Here is a 25,380-nt window from a genome sequence, read left to right as displayed (position 1 = left end):
AGTTGTTTGGCATAGGGTGTCCAGCACTGTAGCTTGCTGGTCGTTAAGTGGAGCTGGGTCTTAGCGTTGAGATGGAGATCTCTGGGAGATTTTCACTGTTTGATATTACCTGGAGCTGGGAGGTCTCTTGCGGACCAGTGCCCTGAACTTGGCTCTCCCACCTCAGAGGCACAGCCCTGACGCCTGGCCGGAGTACCAAGAGCCTGTTATCCACACGGCTCAGAATAACAGGGAGAAAAAAGGAAAGAAAGAAAAAAAAGATAAAATAAAAGTTATTAAAATAGAAAATAATTATTAAAAAAATTAAAAAGTAATAGAAAGAAAGAAGAGAGCAACCAAACCAAAAAACAAGTCCACCAATGATAACAAGCTCTAAAAATTATGCTAAAAAAACCCCAAAACGGACAGACAGAACCCGAGGACAAACGGTAACAGCAAAGCTATATAGACAAAATCACACAGAGAAGCATACACATACACACTCACTAAAGGGGAAAATGGGAGAAAAAAAAAAATATATATATCGTTGCTCCCAAAGTCCACCTCCTCAATTTGGGTTGACTTGTTGTCTCTTCAGGTATTCCACAGAGGCAGGTACATCAAGTTGATTGTGGAGCTTTAAGCCGCTGCTCCTGAGGCTGCTGGGAGAGATTTCCCTTTCTCTTCTTTGTTCTCACAGCTCCCAGGGGCTCAGCTTTGGATTTGGCCCCGCCTCTGCGTGTAGGTCGCTGGAGGGCGTCTGTTCTTCACTCAGACGGGCCGGGGTTAAAGGAGCAGCTGCTTCCGGGGCTCTGGCTCACTCAGGCCGGGTTGAGGGAGGGGTACGGAGGCGGGGCGAGCCTGCGGCGGCAGAGGCCGGCGTGACGTTGCACCAGCCTGAGGCGCGCCGTGCGTTCTTCCGGGGAAGTTTTCCCTGGATCACGGGACCCTGGCAGTGGCGGGCTGCACAGGCTCCCCGGAAGGGGGTTGTGGAGAGTGACCTGTGCTCGCACACAGGCTTCTTGGTGGTGGCAGCAGCAGCCCTAGCATCTCATACCCGTTTCGGGGGTCCGCACTGATAGCTGCGGCTCGCGCCCGTCTCTGGAGCTCCTTTAAGCAGTGCTCTGAATCCCCTCTCCTCGCGCACCAGGAAACAAAGAGGTAAGAAAAAGTCTTGTCTCTTCAGCAGCTCCAGACTTTCTCCTGGACTCCCTCCCAGCTAACTGTGGCGCACTAGGCCCTTCAGGCTGTGTTCACGCCGCCAACCCCAGTCCTCTCCCTGCGCTCCGACCGAAGCCCGAGCCTCAGCTCGCAGCCCCGCCCGCCGCAGCGGGTGAGCAGACAAGCCTCTCGGACTGCTGAGTGCTGTGAGTGCTGGTCGGCACCGAACCTCTGTGTGGGAATCTCTCTGCTTTGCCCTCCGCACCCCTGTGGCTGCGCTCTCCGAAGCCTCCCCCTCCACCACCTGCAGTCTCTGCCCGCGAAGGGGCTTCCTAGTGTGTGGAAACATTTCCTCCTTCACGGCTCCCTCCCACTGGTGCAGGTCCCGTCCCTATTCTTTTGTCTCGGTTTTTCCTTTTTTCTTTTGTCCTACCCAGGTATGTGGGGGGTTTCTTGCCTTTTGGGAGGTCTGAGGTCTTCTGCCAGCGTTCAGTAGGTGTTCTGTAGGAGTTGTTGCACATGTAGATGTATTTCTGATGTATCTGTGGGGAGGAAGGTGATCTCCGTGTCTTACTCTTCTGCCATCTTGAATCTTCTCCCTATCAACATTTTTTTTAACTCTAAATTCTGAAATAATTATAGACTTACAGAAATTTTCAAAAAGATTACAGAGAGGTCCCATCTACATTTTCAACTAGGTTTTTCCAATGGTAACATCCTACATAACTACAGTACATACTGAAAGCAGAAAATTGACATTTGTATACTTTATATGCCTTATGTTTCACCAGTTTTAATATTCACTCATTTGTGTGTGTGTGTAATTCCATGAAATTTTATCAAGTGTATAGACTCATGTATTCCTAATGATTTTTAATTAGTATGTTTAGTACGAGTAGATTTATCTGTAGAAAAAATTTGTTCCTCTGTTTCAAACAAATCAAGTCCGTGATTTTGCAAAGGTGATGTACCTCAGACAGAAGCGTGCATGGGGTGAACTTGCACAAGGTACTCTAGTTGTGCCTTGATCATACTATATGGTACATTCCTAAAGCTATATTTCAGCTGTATATTGACGCATTATAGAATTAAAGGGAAAAGGGACATCAAGCAATGATTTTCAAAGCTCCTGTGAAGACCTGTCACACAATAAAGGGGTTAGATTTATTCCATGTCAGTAGAGTGGCTGTTAAGAGAGGTTGGAGACAGTTACAAGAAACAGCCTCCTTGAGACTTTGACTCAAGGAAATTTTTTCCAGGAAGGAAAGCTGTGAAACAGTGGAATTTGGCTGCCATGAGAGCAACAGGCAGGAGTTTTCAAACTAAGGCAGAGTGACCACATGTCAAGAGGGGCTTATAGGGGATTCTTAAAGTCTGGATTAAAAGACCACTAAAGTTCTTCCCAACTCAGGCTCTGGGATTTTATATTATATTCTAGAGTATATTATATTCTAGACTATTCTGGAGCATTCTAGGATTCTAGAGTATATTCTATATACTCTTCCTGGAGGAGGCAAGGGAGAGAGAAGAGGTGGAAGGAAGTGCTAGTGGTCCTAGGGGCACTCATGTAGTAAAGAAATAACCGAAAGCAGTTATGAAGGTATATCTTCAAATGCTGTCTCTGTTGAACTCTTCCCATCAAGTTTGTAAAGAGCATGATTGTATTCAGCTACCTATTTTCATAGTTATTTGATAGTTATTTAGAGGTTTCATAGTTATTTCTGTTACTCTTTATCATTCTCTCTTCTTTGCCTTTGTCTCTTTTCTATTGATAAATTGATGATACTTGTTTTACTGTAAAGAACGCTTATCTAGTAGGCTCCTGATACTGTTTTGACTGCTTTGTTTCTAATCTAACTTGAATAGACCTACGTTATTGGCTGGTGAGTTTACAGTTCTTTAAGTCACAAATGTTTGTAGATGGTGAGATTCCAAGGAGCCTGGGAGGTACTGAGAAGTAGCTGCTGTCATGCTCTGAGACCTGGTGTAATTAGGAGCCTGTGTCAGAGTGGAAGCCGGTCCCATGGAGCTGTAAAGGAGAACATCTGCTCCAAAACCATTTACAGGGAAAGAAACGTCATGTATATCTGTTTGGGTTCCATCCAATTTAATAAAATGGGACACCCAAACACAGGGACTTAAGCAAATGGAGATCTATTTATTTTTCACATAACAAGAATTTGAGAGGTAGTGAGTGCCAGCTTTAGTTCAGTGGCTCTATTATGTTAGGGCTGTGTGTCTGCAGGTTTCTTGCCTTTTTCCTCATGGTTACATGAGGGCTGCTGCAGCTCCAGTCAGCACATCTGTATTCAAGGAAGAAGAAGGGAGAAGAGACAAGGGGAAAGGAGGAGAGGGAAATTGGAAAGGTTGACATAAATTTTTCAGGAAATTCAAATGCCCTCCCAATGTCTTCCCTCATATCTTACAGATCAGAATTTTCTCTTCTACCCACAGTTTTGGGTTACACAATTTGACTGAGCCATTTGTACGATGCTTTAACAATAACATGAGAGGAACCAAGAGAGGGGGAACGGAGAGTTTTCTACAGTGTGCAGATGGTTCAAGGATATTAACCTGGGAAATGGACTATGGATCTCCATTATACTCCAAATGGACTATAGCTCGCCGTTTATTTGTAGCATCCACCTTATATACTCATTTATGTCTGGGATTAAGAGAAAGGATGTAGGGGGATACGGATTCTGATAACTCTCCACTGAACTGAAATGATCTGCAGTATAGGATAGGAAATTGGTCCTAAAAACTCTTCTTGTGATTTTGCTGCAGCCATTCTCTGGAAAATGATCAGTTTAGAGCAATTTCTTCATCCTCTCTCTGTTTTTTTTTTTTTTTTTTTTTGTAAACATGGTGAGATGACATTCTGGGCTGTTGCATTCTGGAGCCCAACTATGTTTCAGGAGATTGTTCTTCTCCATTTGAGAGTTGTATTTCAGTAATTGAGACCAGAGCTTGACTCTTTGGGTCCACAGTGTGACTAAATTAAATCAGGGATTTCATGGAAAGAACAATAAAAGCCCAAATTCTGTTACTACGCTATTTTCTTAATATGTCTGAGCATGCAGATCTTTTAAGTGGTGATATAAAACAGGCACTATATTCTTGGGCTCTAATATTTTAGAAAATGTGTTTGGCAACATAACTCTGATTGTTTAAGGGGACTTCGAGCATCTGATGAGGGAGGTTTGAATTAGCCCCTTTTTATAAATGAGGCAAACCAAGGGTCAGGAGAGTTGACAAACTTGCCTGAAGTTTCTCGATTAGAGCTGAGATTCATGGACCTTCCTCTTCCTTAGGAGGATGCCCTGTGCTACTGATAAACTCCACAAAGTGAGTAAAATAGGGTGTATGTAGGTAAAGAAATGAGGCCCAGATTGAAAAATTATTCTGGAGGCCCGAGGTCACTGTGGTTTGGTGTTGATGCTCTGCCCTTGTGACTTAGTGTATGTGTGTGATGGAGTGATTTAGACGAGAATCCTTGAGCTCAGTCTTCCAGTGGATGTGGGTGCTGCCTGTCTGCTACTGCATCCCAGTGCAAAGGGGACACTGGCCTCACATGTTTGTCCTCCTGGATGTCTACCAGGTCTTGACAAGCCCTTGCCCTGTGACCACCATTGCACATCTGGCTACTAGGGGCACACAGACCCCGCTGACCTGGCCTTGCAGAGGGAAGACACAGCCATGTTCTCTCTTAGCTCCCCAACCCCGAGAAGAGAGTGAACATTTCCAAACAAGCTTTCACTAAGGCGGTGGGGGGTGGGGTGAGGGTTTAAAAAGATGGAGAAGCTTAGAACGAGAGTTGCCTTTAGCAGTAGCACTTCGGACCACAGATGGGCTTGGCTGGCCCAGCCTCATTTTTCTTTATTTCCATCCTGTCTAAGGGACTCTGTCCAAGGCTTCTACTCCAAAGCCTGTCCTTGGAAGTTTCTCCTTTCCCTTTTCCCTTGTGGGTGCCTGTCCTGTCCATTGTGGAGGTTCTGCAGATGGAATGGAGGAACATGGGCCAAGGCAAGTAAGTATGTGTTCACTTCACAATCAGAGGCTTTTCTTCATGGATGGCAAAAGCTGGATTTCCCATATTTTTAAAATGCCATGATTTTTTTTTTTTTTTTTTTTTTTTGCGGTACGCGGGCCTCTCACTGTTGTGGCCTCTCCTGTTGCGGAGCACAGGCTCCGGACGCGCAGGCTCAGCGGCCATGGCTCACGGGCCCAGCTGCTCTGCAGCATGTGGGATCTTCCTGGACCGGGGCACGAATCCGTGTCCCCTGCATCGGCAGGCAGACTCTCAACCACTGCGCCACCAGGGAAGCCCTAAAATGCCATGATTTTGAGTGGATATTGATAAAATAAGAATAAAGGGCACAGAAATGTTTTTATTTACATTCTTGTTTTCATCTCCAACTCTCTAGTATCAAACTTGACACTGCTCAAAACGTACTATTATATATTATGTATATGCATACACCTGCGTATATATCCACACACATGCACACATGTATTTTACGCATATACACACATATCTCTGTGTTTGGGATGTAGTTGTTTAGAATACTGGAGTAATGGATTGAGCATACTTTTATCCATTTGCTTTCAATTTAAGCAATTTAGCTTATAATAATAGGTTTTACCATGAGTCATAAAAACAGACAAACTCTTGGATACCATCCTCCTTGGGAAATGATACCAAGGAAATCATTTAAAAAGAAAAAGAAAGTTATAAAACATATTGCTGTGTTGTTTTGTTTAACATACAGGTTTTTTTTTTCACCTACAGTGTATAAGTCCTTTTCACACGTATTGTCTTATTTCATCTTCACAACAACCCTCCAGGACAGGTAGTTTTATTTTTCCTCATTAGTTTAGAAATGAGGGAACAGGCTTAGGGAGATGGTGTGGTTTCTTTAAGGTTGCACAGTGAGAATGAGAGGGAGAGTTGGGAAAGTTTTGCTTAGTTTGGAAAGCAGGGAAAGCTAACCCCGAAAGATAGGACGCTGGTCAAAAAGATCCACAACAAAGCACTTGGGTGTGTGTGTGCTTTGGAAGAGGGAATGGGAAATCCAGGTCTTTAGCTCCAAGTTCAGTGTTTTCTTTACCACACCATCACCATTCCCCAGTGGAAGGACTTTTTAGTAACCTGTGGTTTGCCAATTTGATGAACATCGTGGAGGCTTTACACACTCTAACTACAGAAACTATGGAACAGGATAGAAAGTGTTTATGGCATAAGTTAAGTTACAAAATAAAACAAAAAGTTATATCCATAGTATAATATAGATGTGTAATATATACACAAGGATAAAACATGGGAAGGGAATATGGAGAACTAAAAACAGATGTCACTAAGGGGATTGTAAAACATTTTCATAGTATTTTGTCCTTAATATAGATAGAATTAACAATAAAATTTAAAAATCCAATTACTAATAAAAATAAGCATTTATTGAGTGCAAGGATTGGGCCTAAGTACTTTTTCATGCCAAATTCTATGTAATCACAACTCCATGAGGTAAATATTATTCTAATTTCTACTTTGTAGATGAGAACCTTATGTTTTTCGGATGATTGAATAACTTCTCCAAGGTTAAAAAGCTAGAAGTCATGACGGGGGCACTTGCATTTAAGCCCTGTTGCCTCCAACCCCAAATACCAACAGTCCTTCAGTGTGTGTCCCGCAAAGTGGACAGTCAGTCGTTAAATCATCCAATTCCCCTTACTTGTTGATGTGTCTCCACAGACTCTTTTTTGTCTCATCATGGCTGAACTTTAGTTGATTGACAGGCACTAGCCATTCGCAGAGTGTCTAATTAGGAACTCTCTGTGGACCATCCACACATACTAGATGTAATGCATTGAGGAAGTAGAGATTTACAGCCTCCTTAGCAAAACAAGGGTTCAGAATGGCGGAGGCTGCTGTGAAGAGTGATTCTCAGCATCTGAGCGTGGTGCCAGCTCTGGGTCCTCTATAGGTTTATCTGCAGCCTTGAGCAGAATTTTAGCTTAGGTGGTAAAAATTTAGCTTAGGTGTTTGAAAATCCATGGGATGTGGAGGCATGGGGAGCTGCATCTCCCATCCCAAGGAACAGCGCTAGCCCCAGGCTTTTTCCTAAATCTCCAGGAACAAAGCCAGTATTTTATTGCTTTTGGTCTGAATTGTAGGATAAATACCTCAGTTCTCCGCTGTACTTTGGTCAGGCTTTAACTCTTTGCTGTGCAGAAAAGTCCTCTCTCGGCAGGAGGGGGCAACCTGAGTTTCTTGGTTCTAATTGGGCTAGGATTTTCTTCCCGAGACTTGAGTAATGAGTGCATTGTAGAAATATCCTTTTTAGTTGCAGTTTACAGTGTTGCTGGTCTATGTTAGCAGATTGCTCCTTGAAGGAGAGATTTCCAGAAGGCTTTAGAGGATAGAACACAGAGCTGTTCTTTCCCATAGCCCCCATAAAAGAGCTGCCAGGTCTCTCTCCTTCGTATGATGGAGTTTTTAATCTGTAGGCTTCAGACACCTTACTCCTTACTTTTCCCATTTTCTCTTTCAAAGCACATGTACTTTCAAGTGCTTTGTTTTGGATCTTTGTGTCCTGTCTTTCCTGGTTGGGTTTCCCTGCTTTCCAAACTAAGCGAAATAGAATCGCCCGTCTCTGTCACGCCCCCCTTTCTTTTACTACCCTCAGTTATTTTAAATCTTGTGATGTGTTCTTATTCTGGGACTTTTATTCTTTGGTGTGAAATTGGGCCAATATTAATGTTCCTTAACACTATGCATAGCATTTCTCATCTGCAAAGCACTTCACAAAGATTAACTATTGAATCCTCTCAACATCTCTTATCCTGTGGGGACAGTTAATAGTTGGCTAACAATAGGAAAGAGAAAGAAAATGATTCTTCCTCTTTCCGTAAGTGTCTATGAGCTTCAAAGCCTATTTCCCACCATTGGCTAGGATACAGAACAGGGGAGAGAGAGGAGAGGAGAGATTTTGAGAGGAAATCTCTTTGTCATCTCATGAAATTCTCTATCAAGGACTTTGGTGCAGGTTTGTTACGGGATAAACTGTGACGAGCCAAATTTGTTTAAGGACTTAAGTATGAGCTTAATTCTAATCCTGGTTTTCCTTCTGAGGGAGAACTGTAGAACGTTAGAGGATCTTGTAGATACAGTAATTCTATGAATTGACTTGACAGATGCAACAACTAAGGCAGAGAAATGTCAGATTATCTCAAGGTCACACAGGGCAAGACTGGTTTGTTCCCTGGACTGCCCTTGGCATCTCTATTAGGTAAGATGCCCAGTCACCCTGAAGGTCTTATGAGAGTGTATTAATTGATTGTGTTACTGGGTAGTGGTGGGCTTAGATTTGGGGCCGTGCTCAGCGTCTGTCTATTGTTCCTGAGTGAGGTGAAGTTACTTGCCGCAGCCGCAGCACAGCTGATGTGTGGAAGAAAGATGGAAGAACCACTCTTGTGCAGAAAGGCTGTCTTAGTACATTTGGAGAAAATGGGATATAGAATACATCATTTATCTTTGAAGAGAGTCAACAGATATTTGATTTAAACAAACACTCCATTATGGTGTTCAGTGTAGCAATTCTATAATTATAAGTTTTATGGTAACTCCCATTACTAAGCCATTTTCATCCCTCTCCGAGCTGTCTGAAAAACTGTAAATTGGGTGGAAATTTTCACGGCTGGACCCTGCCTGATAGAGAATGGATGGCTTCTGGGAGCACAGGGAAGGAAGGAAAATCTCACCAGCTGCCTCTAAGTTATTGTTGAATGGGGAAAAACGTAAGTGTATTCTTTTTCCACTTTGCAAAGGAGTTGAATGTTTCTCTTCTCCGTATTGTGAAAAACAAGGCAGAAAGACCTCATTTTCAAAGCTGTATAGTCACTAAGAAATGGGGGGAAAATGCTTTCCTGAGTCACCTCTAAGCATGCCGTGGATGGGGCTGCTCGTGATTTCAGCATCTATCTGCCTTGCCATGTTTGCATTTTACATCCTCCTCTGCTCTGGCTTGATCATTGTGTTCTTGAAATCCTAGGCTTCTGGAGTTAGATAAAGGATTTGAAACCCTCACTTGGAGGAGAGAGGCTTGGCATGCATCCTAGTGTGTGGACCTAGCCTCAAAGGTTAAGTGGATCAAACTGGTTTTGTACAAGGTTGATACAGTGCCACATGCCAACAGGTGACAAACACATTTTTAGGACACATAGTTCTAGAACGCTATTCTAGACATTTAAAAATCTGCCCTTACTGTGTCTTGAAATGTAACTTTTATTAATCATGAGCAAACTTCTTCCTCTCAACTCAGTCACATGACTGTCTTCTCCACATGTCATGTTTTTGACTCTGAACCCCCTCACTCCATCCTCCCATGGATCTTGATTCCAAGTCATCTTTCAAGGCTTACCTCAGTTTCTTGGTTTCCTCTATTCCCTCGAGCCTCTCCTGATTATCTTAGGCTATAAGTAAGTCTCCATTCTCCAAATTACTTGCCATACTGCCAGATTAAAATAACTACTTAAAAATGTTTTATATGGTTTGCAAATTGTTTCATATGCATTGCCTGTCTCCCTACCTAGATTATATGTGCTTTGGGAGCAGCGATCATCTTCTGTTATGTAGCCAGCCTTAATATTCAGGAGAATTTTAAGACATAGTACTGCTTAATCAAGAGGTGTTGAGCTGTAACATAGTATGTATGGTAATGTTTTCTTTCCCTTATAGGCTGTGAGGTCTTTAAGGATAAATCTTTTTTTTCTTTTTTTTTTTGCGGTACGCGGGCCTCTCACTGTTGTGGCCTCTCCCGTCGCAGAGCACAGGCTCCAGACGCGCAGGCTCAGCGGCCATGGCTCACGGGCCCAGCTGCTCCGCGGCACGTGGGATCTTCCCGGACCAGGGCACGAACCCGTGTCCCCTGCATCGGCTCTCAACCACTGTGCCACCAGGGAAGCCCAAGGATAAATCTTTTAGTATTTCATCTTTCTGTGCCTTACACTCATTTGATGCTTAATAAATATTTGTTAAATGAATAATTTGTCATTACCTGAGAGGCCATTTGTCTTTAGTTTCCCTCCAAATCTCCAGGTGCTCAACACTCTTAGAGACATTGATGACTTAAGTTCTTTTTTTTTGTTTTTTTTTTTTTAATACTTATCTATTTGGCTGCCCCGGGTCTTTGTGGTGTGTGCAGGATCTTTAGTTGTGGCATGCAGGATCTTCTTTTTTCAGTTGTAGCATACAGGATCTTTAGTTGTGGCTTGTGGGATCTAGTTCCCTGACCAGGGATCGAACCTGGGCTCCCTGCATTGGCAGCGTGGAGTCTTAACCGCTGGACCACCAGGGAAGTCTCGATGACTTTACTTCTGATGGATCATCTTCATTGCGCCTGCTAATTATTTGTAGTGATCATAGGTGCTTGGGATTATTTTTGGATGCCATTCTTTTCCTCTGATACCCGTGTCTTGGCAAAAGTTGTTTCTGTGGAAGGTGCCCATTGCGCTATTTTTTCTTCATCCTTCATACACAAAGACACAAATTTGAAAAATAGTATTATTGCCCTACTATGCACCCTACTTCCTTGTGATATTACTTTTAGTGTCCTTAAACTGTATTGGGAAGGAAGTGGAGATAAAAACATTGAAGAAAATATTCTCAAAACACTGACCTGTATAACCTGAAGTTAAAATTCCCACAGTCATCCCCCGCCTCCATTCCTTCTCTGATGCTGTGGACCCCTGACTGTACAGCTGTGCGGTGCTGTCAGGGTGGCCTTCCTGCATTATGTTTCTTTATCATGAGGGATCATGGATCACTTTGCCAGAGAACCTCAAATCCCAGCTGCTCTGTTGGCCTAGTTAACCTTTCTTAAAAATTTATTTCCTTACTTAAACTCATTAGTATTATTTCCTAAAGTAATAATAAATTTATTTTTGAGTTGGATTCTGTTATCACCCTATAACTACCCTTCAGTAATGAAATTATTAAAATATGATAATTTACATAGTTCCTCAGACATACTAAGTATTCTGAAATATGCAAATTGGAAGAGATATTTCATTTATCTCTTCATTGAACAGACGTGTACTCAACATTTCCTCTGTGATATTTTGTGAAACACTGAAAAAGGATGCATCTTATCTCTGCTTCCTGGAGACTTGAAATCTAGAGGGTGATCAGAATGATATCTAAGTTGAGGATCTAAGACCTGAAATAGAGGCAGAGGCTGCACTTCTGTGGTCTGGGGTCTCAGAGACAAGAACCATTTGTTATGATTTTGAGTAATCTGAGAAGCCTTTCATAAGAGGAAGCTTTTAAATGACATCTTGTTGGTTGAGTAGATGAAGAGGGGGATGGGGTGAGAGTTGGGGAAGATTACTGTAGGCCAAGGAAAGAGCTGGAACAACAACCAATGGATATAAGTGCACGTGTAGTTGAAGGAGAGGAAGGCTGCAGCCTGGGGAGGGATGTTGGGGGCTGCTCTCTGGGTGTATGAGGGATAACAAAACAAAACAAAAGATTAAGACACTCTTTTCCAAAGTAAGAAGTGATACTCATTCCTCTATTTTATTTCTTTCTGCTGAAATGATTAATATGGCAATATAATTAACATTGTTCCTATAGATGGACCAAAAGTGCTGATGCCAATGCTAAGAGAAAGAAGGTGTTTGGATATACAGCAGTGAATCACCAGTGATCCACTCTGATGGATTGGATGAGCCTGGGAGGCAGATACTCAGTTAATCACTGGAGTTTTTCTTGACAGACAGAAAAGTCTTCATGGAATAGCAAATATTGCAAAAACTCGAAGTCAGGGGTCCTGAGGTCTGAACTTGCTGTGTGACTCTGGGGAAATCGTTTCATCTTTCTAGATCTTAACATCTTCATCTGAAAAATGAAAGAGTCGGACAAGAAAGCCTTTAAGTTTTTTTTGGCTCATCCTATGATGCTCTTGGCCAGTGTTTGTCAAGCTTCCTCTCACATCTGCTTCATTCAGGAGCCTCACCCCTGAGAGTCAGTATTAGGAGGTAATTGTACTTTCTACTAAGACTCTTATGCTGCCCCATTTCCTCCAAGGATTCTTCTGCAGGTAGTCCATGCTGAGGAAATTTGCAGAGTCTTTCCAGACTGATCCAGCCTGCACTGATCTCACTTTCCAACTCTAGAGTATTGATTCCTGGAGGACAAAGACCTATTTTTAAGGTTTTCTTATTTTTTCAGTACTGAACCCCATGGAATGTTGGACTTAACTCATTTCAAGAAATCTTTATTGAGACTTCCTGGGTGTCACATACTGGGGACATAGAGACCAAAATTTTCCCTTAAGGAGCACTGCCCATTTGGTAGGACGTCCATGCAAATGCAACAAATACCTGGCAATTTATCAATTGATGGAATGGACATTTCATAGTTTTTCAAACTTGATGCCCTAAATATTTACCAATTTTCCCTACTATCCCATTAAATAACAGTTCTCCAATCAATATCTTTGAAGGAATATAAGGTGAGGGATGAGCAAAGATCATACAAGTCATTATCAATTTATTGAGCACCCACAAAGCAAAGGATAACTTGTGAAATCTTGGTATGAGCACCCTCCTGATGAATTGGCCATAGATCATATTCAGTTGGTTTCTGGAACTTTAGGGTGGAGTGCCTTGTGTTACCTTTTTCCCCTCCCCTGGCTTCTATAATTTTTGTCTGTTTTCTCTCCTTCCCTCCATTTCCCTATTCTTTGACCAGTTACTTCCCTCATCCTCTTAAATGTACCTTTATTGAGGGTTAACTATGTGTCAGGCACAGGTCATTATTTTACCTAGATCATTATATAATCCCAACAATAATATTTTTATGGAGAAGGAAACTGAGGCTCAGTGATACTAAGTCATTAGGCCAAGGTCACATAATAAAGAGCAGTCTCTAAGAGGAATCTACATCAGTGCGATATATCAAAATCCAGCCTATACAACTTCCTCACCGAGCAGCTTTCTTTCATCAGTTAAGTGTGCCTGAAACTTTTCAGACAACCTCTAGAAAGTTAAGATGACTGTGTCTTCTTTTATAACAGATACAGTTATTTGAGAAACCAGTGACTAAAACTTGCAAAGTCTGCAGGAAAGACCTTCTGGGCCCTTTGGAGAGTTTTGCCAAGTACCAAACATCTCTTCAAAGAAAAGAAACAACAATTATGATAAAAGAGACTGGAAAATAAGAGGAATAAACAATGTAGTGATTGAACTGGAAAAACCATAGCCCATCTTATATTTCCATTTTATAATGATCCCTAATCTTCCCAGGCTTTTGGAGCCTGTATGTTATCTTAAAACACTTTTTAAACTTTGGCATTTTCATCGCCTTTACAAGAACAGCCATAATGAAGGGAAGACTCTTAGCTGCCGTGAGTGGAAAAATTAATTGTGTTAACCTGCTGATGTTCCAGACCACTTCCTGCTTAGAAACAGAGGGGTGAACCACCTTTGTCGTAAGGATTTTTTTTAAATATTATTTTCCTGGAAGCTGCTTAGAACATTGTACTTTTGATTTTTTTCTCAGTTGAGCTGAGCTTGAAAATAATAATGTCAATTCAGAGTGAAATATAATTCTTATTGTCACTTTAGTTTTATATTATCTACTTACCCAGTTGTGGTTTGGAATTAATCTTGGAATCATACCCAAGTTAAACTAGTTATCGGACCCCACTGAATTCGATATTAATGATTTGATTGGGAGACCTAGGGACCTAATTCATTGTCTTTTTCCTTATTTCATGAGCCTCTCACATCTGGCAGTAAAATTTCCCTTAAATCAGAGGAAAGAATGACTTGTCAGCTAGCTCCCTTTGAGACTTGATCTAGAACCCTTCTGATTTTAGAATTATATTGCTTAGTGTTTTCGTCATTTATCGCTGCACAATCTTAGTCCAGGGCAATAAAAAGAGGAACAGCTGTCTTCACAATCCTGATCCCAGACCTCTGCAGAGTGGTAACATCAACCACTATGGAAGATGCTGAGAGGTTCCAATAGAGTCCCCAGAAAAGGATGAAGGGGAAACACATCTGTTATAAATTGTGCTAACGTTGTGATTTAAAGTAATATCATGTCCCTTGAAGGACCTAAAATTGTGCTGAATTATATCATGACCAACAAATATTTGTTTAGTATTTACTATGTGCCAGGCGTAAACTAGGTACTAAGGATCCAAAACTAAATAAGGCACAGACCCTTGTCTTCTAAGAGTTTCCTTATCCAACCAGAAACTGGGGAGCATAGAAGTTTTCTTTTTTTTTTAAATAAATTTATTTATTTATTTTTGGCTGTGTTGGGTCTTTGTTGCTGCGCGTGGGCTTTCTCTAGTTGCGGTGAGCGGGGGCTACTCTTCGTTGTGGTGCACGGGCTTCTCATTGTGGTGGCTTCTCTTGTTGCGGAGCACGGGCTCTAGGTTCACGGGATTCAGTAGTTGTGGTGTGCAGGCTCAGTAGTTGTGGCGCGCAGGCTCAGTAGTTGTGGCACACGGGCTTAGTTGCTCCGCGGCATGTGGGATCTTCCCAGACCAGGGCTCGAACCCATGTCCCCTGCATTGGCAGGCGGATTCTCAATCACTGCACCACCAGGGAAGCCCTAGAAGTTTTCTAATGAATTAGAATTGTAAGGGAAAAGTGTTGATTGCATTTCTTTGTTAGTGGAAATAATAAATTCAGATTTGAAATAGTCAATTGTCCACTATTAGTAGTTTTTTGGCTATTATGTAATACCTTGGAATGGAGTTGATTGTTCACATAATATGTATATTTTAAATTTATAAGGAACTGCCAAACTTTCCCCAAGTGGTTGTCTCGTTTCACACTCCCACCTGCAATGTGTGGGAATTCTAGTTGCTCCAAGTGGTTGCCAACACTTGGTATTATTAATATTTTTAATTTTACCCATTCTAGTGCCAGTAGGTGTGCAGAGGTATTTCATTGTGGTTTTATTTTACATTTCTAGATGACTTGATATTGAGCACCTTCTCACGTGGTCACTGACTATTTAAATCACTTATTTTGTAAAGTGTCATTTACCCATTGTAAATTCTATTGTTTGATTTATTACTTATCAAATTGAGAGTTTTGAAATGTATTCTGGATACACGTCCTTTGGCATATATATGAATTGTGAACATTTTCTCCCAGTCTGTGGCTTACTTTTTCATTTTATCGGTGGTGTCGCTCATCAAATGAAAGTGTTTAAATTTGATAAAGTTCATTTTATCTTTTTTTTCCTTTTATGCTTTATGCTTTTCATAACCTGTCTGAGATGGCTTCAAGGTCACAGAGATTTCTACTATGTTTTCTTCTAGAAGTTTTACCTTTTATGTTTAGATGTATGGTACATTTTGAATTAACTTTTGTGTGTGGTGTGACATAAGGGTTAAGGTTAATTTTTATCCATATAAATATCCCATTGTTTCAGCACCAGTTGTTGAAAAGACTATCCTTTCCTTCACTGAATTTCCTTGGTGCCTTTGTGAAAATCAAGTGACCATATATGCATGCTTCTATTTTTTGGATTCTTTGTTCTGGTCTATATATCTGACTTTATGACAATACACACTATCTTGAGTACTGTGGATTTATAGTAAGTCTTGGTATCAGGTAATACAAAGTCACTAATATTTAAAAAATTTTCCTTTAAAAAGATTGTTTTGATATTTATGGTTCTTTGCATTTTAGAATCAGCTTGGTCAATTTCTATAAAATGTCTGCTAGCATTTTGATTGGGATAACATTAAATCTGTATATTAATTTGTGGAGAATTTGCATCTTAACAGTATTGAATCTTACAATCCCTAAGTATGGCATCCCTCTCCACTTATTTAAATCTTTTTAGTTTCTTTCAGCAATGATTTATCAGTTTTAGCTATAGATCTTATACATATTTTGTTAAATTTATTCATAAATATTTTGTGTTTGGGGATGATACTATATATTATATTGTTTTTAAATTTCAATTTTCAATTGCTCATTGCTAGTGTATAGAATACATTGAATTTTGTATAGTGACCATATGTCCTGAGACCTTGCTAAATTCACCTTTTAGCACTTGTCACAGCTCATTTTACTAGGTTCCCTAAGAATTTCTATGTACATGATCATGCTGCTTGCAAATAGATACTTTTAATTCCTCCTTTCCAATATGCTTATGTCTTTTTTTCTTTCCTTATTGTTGTGTCTAAGGTCTCCAGTACAGTGTTGGATAGAAGTGGTGAGAGTGGACATCCTTGCCTTTCTTGCTATTAGAGGGGAAAGCACTGAGTTTTCGACACTAAGTAAAATACTAGCTGTACATTTTTTTCAGATGTCATTTGTCAGGTTACTAATTTGCTGAGACAGATCTTTCTTTTCTTTTCTTTTCTTTTCTTCCTTCCTTCCTTCCTTCCTTCCTTCCTTCCTTCCTTCCTTCCTTCCTTCCTTCCCTCCCTCCCTCCCTCCCTCCTTCCTTCCTTCCTGCCTTCTTATGAGTGAGTGTTGAATTTTGCCAAATGCTTTAATTTCTTGATATGGTGATTTCACTGATTTTTGAACGTCATATGCCATTTGTGACATTACACACACACACACACACACACACACACACACACATCAGTCCTCTGCCCTTGATTCTTAACACAGAACTCCTAAAATGCTTGTAATTTCCTGAGTGATAGGGGTGCTAGGAGCATCTTTTTCTCTAATATTTAGTCTTTGATCCTAGTTCCTGACACAGAGCTCCAAAAACTCTTGTAATTTCCTGAGTGATAGGAGTATCTTACACGGAGCTCCTAAATCCCTTGGAATTTCCTAGGTGATAGGAGCATCTTTGGTTCCAGTGAGGTAACTCTTGGTGGGCTTCTGGATAGCTTTAGGATAGAGGCTGATCACAGAAATGACCAAGCCATGATTAGAAGCTTGGAACTTTTAGCTTCAAACCCCATCCTCCAGGGAGGGAAGAAGGGCTGGAGATTGAGTTGATAATTGATCATGCCTACATGTTGAAGCCTCCATTAAAAAAACTCTTAACTACAGGTTTGGAGAGCTTCTGGGTTGGTGAACACATCCACATAACAAGAGGGTGGCACACCCCAGCTCCACAGGGACAGAAGCTCCTCTGCTCAGGACTCTTCTGGACCTCACCCTGTATACATCTTCATCTGGCTGTTTATTTGTATCCTTTATATTAAATACTGGTAAACATATGTTAAGTGTTTCTCTGAGTTCTGTGAGCCGTTATAGCAAGTTATCAAACCTGAGGAAGGGGTCATGGGAACCTCCAGTTTGTAGCCAAGTAGAACAGAAGTGTGGGTAATCTGGGAATCTACTGCTTGCAATGGGCATGTGAAGTGGGGGACAGTCTTATGGGACTGAGCCCTAAACCTGTGAGGTCTGTACTAACTCTGAGTAGTTAGTATCAGAATTGAATGAAATTGTAGGACACCCAATTGATGTCTGCCAGAAACTGGAGAATAGCTTGGTGTGGGAAATCCACACATTTGGTATCAGTAATGCTATGAGTAGAGAGATAGTTTTCCTTTACAGTTTTTTCTTTGATAAATCCTACTTGGTATATTTGGTATATTATGCTTTAAAAATAATATATATTGTTTTTGATTGCTTGTAATATTTTGTTAAAAATTTTTGTCTCTGTTTATGAGTGATATTGCTCTATAGTTTCATTTTCACTGTAATGTCTTTCTTTGGTTTTAGTATCAGATCAATGCTTGTTTACACCCTGTTTTGTTAGTCTCCTCATCCCAGTCTATCTGCTTGGACACCTGCTCTAAGCTTTCTCTTCTTGACCCTTTTTTCATCTTACCCCTGATCCCTACCTTCCCATTTTGTCTTATACCTGGTACTTATTTGCTTCTAGTGACCTTCTGGTTGAACTTCTCAAGGTCTTTGGAACCATTACATCTTTATGAAGAGAGTCCAGGTCCTGGTTTATCCTCTTTTTCTCCCTTCTAGATACCGATCAATTATAGCCTCCCAAGACCCAAAGGGGCAAATGTGTTGGCAGGTATTCTAATCAAACCAAACCAAACGAAACCCAGATGCAAACTAAATGTCCTTAGCAAGACAGCTCCATTAGTAAATTATAAATTTTCACTGTCAGCTCTAAGAACTTTGAGTCAAAGTCTCTCCAATTAGCTCTCAAATCTTTTTTTTTTTTTTTAGTTTTTGGCCACGCCCTGTGGCTTGTGGGATCTTAGTTCCCCAAGCAGGGACTGAACCCGAGCCTCTTACATTGGAAGGTAGAATCTTAACCACTGGACGGTCAAGGAAGTCCCAGCTCTCAAATCTTGATTCTCCATAGGGTTCTTCCCTTCTTGTTTGATGTGCTTCTTTCAGCAATATCATTTAGTGTCATAGCTTTAACTGCCAACTATATCCTCCAACTGCCAGATGTACTTCTTCAGCCCAGGCTCCTCTCTGGAGTTCTGAACCCATATATTTCTATTGTCTATCAGATATCTCATCCTTGAAGTTCTATAAGGCTTCCACGCTTCTGTGTACAATCTTCTTTTTTCAGATATACTCCTCTGGTTGTATCCCATTTCAGTAAATGTTACCACTATTTAATCCCTTGTCCAAGCCAGAGAACCTGGCTTCAACTTTAAATCTTCCCTTGCCTTCATCTGATTCTACCTATTTATTTGATCTATTTAAAGTTTTTCAAATCCACTTCCTTTTAAAAAATTGTGCTTTATTATGAAGTATACCATACATAGAGATATAGTATAAAAATGTATAATGAGTATGTATATATATATCTATATATCTATATCTAGTTTAAGGAATAATCCAACACTCAGGTTAAGAAGTACAGCATTACCACTGTCTTAGAGACTCCCCTTTATTATTGCATTCACCTTCCTTTCCCCCACTAGAGGTAACCACTGTCTTAATTTTTGTGTTAATCATCCCCTTGCTTTTCTTTATAATTCTATCACCTAGTTAAGTATTATTAAACAACACATTATTTAGTTTGGACACACTGAGTAGCAAGAACAACCACAACTGTGCAAGGAAAAAGCAGCAGATGAAGGCTCTCAGTAGAAGACAGACTGAACAGTCTCAGATTCCCTAAGAAATCTGAGAGCTGATAGGTGCTCCTTTTGGGAGAGTGAATGAGCAAAGTCGTGAGAGATTCCTTGAAACCCAAGGCTCACCCTAGTTGGGCTCTTGTGTGGTCAGGTACTAAATATCCAGCAGGAGTATAGGCATGGGAAGTGGATCGCTGTGTATTTTTGCTTCAAAGATCTCTAGAGTTTATCTTAAGCTCTCAGGCCTAGGTCAAAGCAGAACATTTCTGTGGAACAAAATGAGTGTCCTAAGATGGCCAGGCAGCAAGTATGGTGGGGAGAGCAAGGATTTCATCAGCTCGTGTTCAAGACAAGACAGGTACAGATTAGAATCTGGGCCAGACTCATTCAGGCATTCTGTTCTTAAGAGCACAGCACAGTGGCAGTGGGCATCCTTCTGCTGTCAATCTCCTGAGTCACTCTTCTCTGATCTGCTCTTGTTGCCTTCTCTGTCTGATGCACAACAGTCATTCTGGGCTCTCTCTTCATTGTCTTCTTGGGAATTCCCTTCACTTCTTTCTTTCTTGCATTTACTGCTCTCTTGATTTATTCTATGGTACTCTATTGATACCATCTAGTCACATCTTGAGAAAGAGAACATGGGAGGTAAAGTTTTTAAGCCATTTCTTGTATTCAAACATCTTTATTTTCCATCTTCATATGTGATTGATAATTTATTTCTGATTGATAGTTTAGCTGGGTAGACAATTCTAAGTTGGAGATAATTTTCCTTCATAATTTTGAAGGCTTTGCTACAGCATCTTCTTGTTGCTAGTGTTGCTGTTGAAAAGTCTGAAGCCATGCTCATCTCTTAGACATTGTATGTAACTTGCCTTTCTCTCTGGAGACTTGTAGAATCTTTCCCTCAATCACGGTGCCCTGGTCTAGTTTCACTATTGTGTTAGAAATTCAGTGGGCCTTTTGGATCAGGTAATTCAACGTATTTTCAGTTCTGGAAAGTTTTCTTGAATTATTCTATTGATAAGTTTCTCCTCTGTATTTTCTCTCGTATTTTCCTTCATTTCATCTTTTCACTCTAATGTCTGGCACATGCTTGGAACATGATAGATATTCCGTAACTGTTTGTTACAGAATTAGCCATTAGTGTTATTGCTAACATTTTTGAAATATTCATTTTTGCTGGCTTTATATTGCTACCAAGAGATGAGACTCGAGTACATTTACTGAACCTTAACTGTACACTTGGAGATCTATGTATCTGTCTGTCTGTCTATCTCACAGATTACAGTCCCTGACCTCTCAGAGTTCATCATTTAACAGCAGAAACAAATTTTAACAGATAATTATTCCTTATTTACAACAAAAGTTTAAACAAAAATTGGACATATGAATTGGCTAATGGATCTGTAGGCAGTAGACATTAGAATCTCTTGTTCTTTTTAGATTGATCATAGCTGTAAGCCAGCTTTATATAAGGAAATGCTTCTTAAAATTTAAAGTACATTCAAACTGCCTGGACATATTTTCAGTATTCAAATTCTGAATCAGTAGGTCTAGAGTGGGACCTGAGATCCTGCATTTCTAAGAGTCTTGTAGGTGTTGCCAATGCTGTTGGTCAAAGCCCACACTGAGAATAACAAGGCTCTAAGACACATTTTTTTACCTTTAAAGTCATCTATGTTTAGTAGATAAGTTTTTTGTCTACCTTCTTGTTGATTTTTCCTGGGAGCACTTTCTTAATAAATCTTCATCTCAGAGTCAGCTTCTAGGTACTGAACCTAAGACATCAGCACCCCTCTTTCTTGTCACCCAGATACTAATTGGTTAAAGTAACTGGTGGCATTAGCCTTTGTCCCTCTCATACCATAAACAACTCTAATTCTCAATTTCTTCCAATAAAACTTTTAGTGAATTTATATCTTTAATCAATGAATATTATATTCACCATTTAATGTTCAGTGTTCTATAAATGAATTTAGTAATAATGAAATAAATCTATTGTTTCTTCCTTCTCCCTTATACACGCTGCATGAATTTGTTTTAATTATTATAAGAATTTGTTAGTTATACAGTTATTGTCTATTCAGATACTAAACTTTTTCTGTCAGGATTTTGACTGTGACTGTGGTTTTTATGTCTAGGTCGCTATCAATGAAAGATCAATCTGACAGTGACGAAGCTCTTAGGGAGGGAAACAAGGATTATTGTTCATAGAGGTGGACGTGTTCTGATGTAGAGTCAGTATTAGTGATGGGCATCTAGCCTTGAGAAGAGTGTTGACTCTTCCCAAGCACCTTGGAGGAGGAGGATGCAAAACTATTGATTTCAGCCCTTACTGAGATTGCTTTCTCTCCTTGGTATGAAAAATGACCAAATGTGAGATACTCTAGCTCAGAATTGGGAAAAGCTACCAGTGAATTTATCTCCAGAAAAATTGTTTGCTCTGATTCCTAGTCCTTGAAGAACACCACCCAATCTAGGGTCAACTAAGTATTAGATGATTAAGGATATTATTTTTCTGAAATTGATTTTAATCCACCCTGTAGCAGAACACCTATTTACTTAGATGACCTTTGATTTGGAGGACACAGCTACTTGGCTGAAGTCTTGGGAGTGAGAGGTAAGTGAGAAATGATGTGCAATCACTTTCAACAAGGCCAATGTCAGCATCATAGAGTATCTCAGCTGGTACAGGTATACATGTGGTGCAGAGCTAGGAGACATTTCCTAGTTCCGATGATCTGTTTACATTCACTGAGTAGCCCCTCGGATAAACAAAGACAATAGAAACTCTGTCCACAATTTGGGCTGAAGAGACACACAGACCCTTCTGTTGGATGTGGGAGAGGAATGGGGGTATAGAGGGTGAGGGGCATTGGGCAAACAAGATCAGAGAGGAAGAGCTGTTGGTTATGGTGGGTGGTTATTAAAGCTCTCCCTACCCAGGTACCCTCATGGTACCTGTGGGCGCAGGGACTCTCACTGTGTACAAGTTGAATGGAAAAAGTTGATAGCAATGTGGGGTTCCAGAAAGACAGGCTGTGCCTGTACCCCCACCTCCCATTTTAAGTACACATAAGTCAGAGCAAAGAGCATCATGGACTACATCTGGGTTTGAGGAGATCAGACTGGTGGGAACATCATGGCTCCATGGCAGAGATGTGTCTGAAAGCTAGGAGAACCTTTTGCCTGCAGATTCCTGGCCCAGCTTATTTACATTCACAGGTGGAGGAAGCAGAGTACAAGGAGGAACAGTGACCTGGGATCGGAAAGCCTAGATGGTGACTCTGGGGAGTCTCATTGTGAGCGAACCTGGACTTTCCAAGAATCCATGGGCTGAGAAGAGGGAAGGAGAGAGAAGGAGTGACAGGGGAATTCAGGAAATAGCTGGGTGAGACCGTCTGCTCAGGGGAGCTGGGAGGGGGCTGCTGTGAGCCATGAACAGCAGGAAGCCCAAGCAGGACATTTCTTTGATCAGAGTTCAAGTGCTTTTTGAAATGGAAGATGGAAGTGGGGTGACCTTGAAAGAAGAAAAATAACTCAAGTGTACAGGCTAGAGGAAAAAAAAAAGCAGAGGGATAACTGAAGGGAGTATGAGAACAGCATTAGCTTTGGAAAACTAGCTATGCTTTAAACTCATGCCAAACTGACTTCATTAATATGAACATGGATGTGTGTAATTTATAAAATCCATATTGTACAACTCAAGATTCTGTCACACTGTCATAAAATATATGTGTACTGGAATGGCCTCAGCCAGCATGCAATGGATCTGTTTAGGGAGAAGAGAGAGGGGAAAAGCTGTGGTTCTAAGAGGTTCTAAAGACCTCAATTTAATGAACAAAAAATTCAATAAATAGCACTTACCAGATGTCCGTCCCTGTGCAATATGTTGGAAATTCAAAGGTCTCTGCTCTCAAAAGATGTTGTCTGGTAGAGATTCATAGTTACCATGTGCCAGGATGATCAAAGGAGAGGGAGAAGGAATCCATGTCACAGGCTGGTGATACCTTGGAGATTAGGGACTATTGACAAGACATTTTCTTGAGCATATTCATCGGATATCTGGAAACATTTTTTTAAATTAATTTTTTTTTTGCGGTACGCGGGCCTCTCACTGTTGTGGCCTCTCCCGTTGTGGAGCACAGGCTCCGGATGCACAGGCTCAGCGGCCATGGCTCACGGGCCCAGCTGCTCCGCGGCATGTGGGATCTTCCCAGACCGGGGCATGAACCCGTGTCCCCTGCATCGGCAGGTGGACTCTCAACCACTGCACCACCAAGGAAGCCCTAAATTAATTTTTATTAGAGTATAATTGCTTTACAGTGTTGTATTAGTTTCTGCTGTACAGCAAAGTGAATCAGTTATATATATACATATATCCCCTCTTTTTTTTAGATTTCCTTCCCATTTAGGTCACCACAGAGCATTGAGTAGAGTTCCCTGTGCTATACAGTAGCTTCTCATTAGTTATCTATTTTATATATAGTAGTGTATATATGTCAATCCCAATCTCCCAATTCATCCCACCCCGCCGCTTCCCCCCTTGGTGTCCATATGTTTGTTCTCTACATCTGTGTCTCTATTGCTGCTTTGCAAATAAGTTCATCTGTACCATTTTTCTAGATTCCACATATAAGTGATAGTATATGATATTTGGGAAGCATTAGTTTTAATGAAATATTTCAGACATATAGGATAAAATAATGGATATCCATGTGCCCACCACCCAAATTAAGAAACAAAAATCAAAAACACAGATGAAGTCCCTTATGTTTGAAATTCCTGAGATATTTCAAGAAGTCTTTAAAATCCTAGCTAGGCAGACTTCTTACAGGACCTGTCTTGGTTTGGGCTGCTATCACAAAATACCATAGACTGTGTGGCTTACAAACAACAGAAATTTATTTCTCACAGTTCTGGAGGAGGGGAAGGTGCCTGTAGGTTCAGGGTCTAGTGAGGGCCTTCTTCCAGGTTCAAGGTGCCTGTCCCCTCTTCTCACTGTGTCCCCACATGGTGGAAGGGGTGAGGGAGCTCTTTGAGGTTTCTTTTAGAAGGGCAGTAATCCCATTCTTGAGGGCTCCACCTTCATGACCTAATCACCCCTAAAGGCCCCACTTCCCAATACCATCTCATTAAAGATTCTTTTAACATATGACTTTTGGGGGGACACAGACATTCAGTCTGTATCAGGACTTTAACACTCGCAGGACCCTGGGATGAATTAGGACGGTGATGGGTGAGGCTGTGAAGTAAGGATTAGTCCCAAGAATACCCACCTGGAGAAACCTCCCTTTTAAAATGAAGTCTTGCTCTTTCGGCTCAGAACTTGGTGATCAGGAGACCTCCTGCTGAACGCCCAGGCTTGGGACTTGATTTCTGTCTGAATCTGAGGGCTTAGAATAATCCAGGGTAGAAATAAGAGCGTAAAGGAGCACTTAGTCACCCTATAAGCAGGTCTAAGCTGCTCATCTATGTTAGAACACAGGAAATACTGAAAGGAACAATGTCTCTCTTTGAAGAAACTGTCAGTGGAAAGCTTTTAAAAATAATTTCCTTGCAAAATGCATAATGCTCTTATGCAGAACTCTCTGACACTGCTGTTTAGCAGCCTCTTCCATTTGTATGAGCTCTAGGATATTAAACATCCCTTGTGCAGACTCAGAAAATAGCTTTCTTATCACACCGTGCCTGTCAGTTGCGTTTTAGGCACCTGTCCTGGCACAGTGGAGCTGCAGGCAAGGCCAGTTCAGTGTGATGGGTGTGTTGCTGAGATCAGGGCCTTTAGAAGTCCTAGGGCTTGAGAGTTTATAAAGGAGTGGATGGATTTGCAGGATCTTTCTCCCCAGCAATCTGTCTGCCTTTCCTTCTGGGAGTTCTGGTAGCTTAAAAGTTCTGTTAGGTCCTCAGGGCCGCAGAGATTCCAGTGGAGGGGAGCAATGATCCTGGATCATGTTCTCCCAGTTTTGGCTATTGTAATCTGCAGCAGGAATGCAGCTAGAAGCTTCCAGAAAGATCCAGGCACTCCGAGGACCAGCAGTTGGTTTGATCATTTGTCTAAATTCGACAAAACTATGGAGACAGTAACAGCAGCCTACCATCCTTGAGCACATACGATGGACTGAGCCATTTCTACACATGATTGTATTGATTCTCATAACAAAGCCAATGAAGA

The 25,380-nt window shown here is 41.1% G+C and overlaps 1 long non-coding RNA gene across 1 annotated transcript in view; it reads left to right on the top strand.

The window, feature by feature from the left end:
- The first annotated feature begins 866 nt into the window (after positions 1-866).
- The window catches only part of LOC307197492, a 739,380-nt gene continuing 714,866 nt past the window's right edge, over positions 867-25,380 (top strand). Inside the window, exon 1 of the long non-coding RNA XR_013831420.1 lies at positions 867-1,140. This is a non-coding gene — a long non-coding RNA (uncharacterized lncRNA). The remainder of the gene's footprint in view (positions 1,141-25,380) is intronic.

This window comes from Stenella coeruleoalba (assembly GCF_951394435.1).
Source record: "Stenella coeruleoalba genome assembly, chromosome: 14".
In the NCBI taxonomy this organism is placed as follows: Eukaryota; Metazoa; Chordata; class Mammalia; order Artiodactyla; family Delphinidae; genus Stenella; species Stenella coeruleoalba.
Note: the sequence above shows the minus strand (reverse complement) of the source record. Positions and strands in the feature narration are given on the sequence as shown.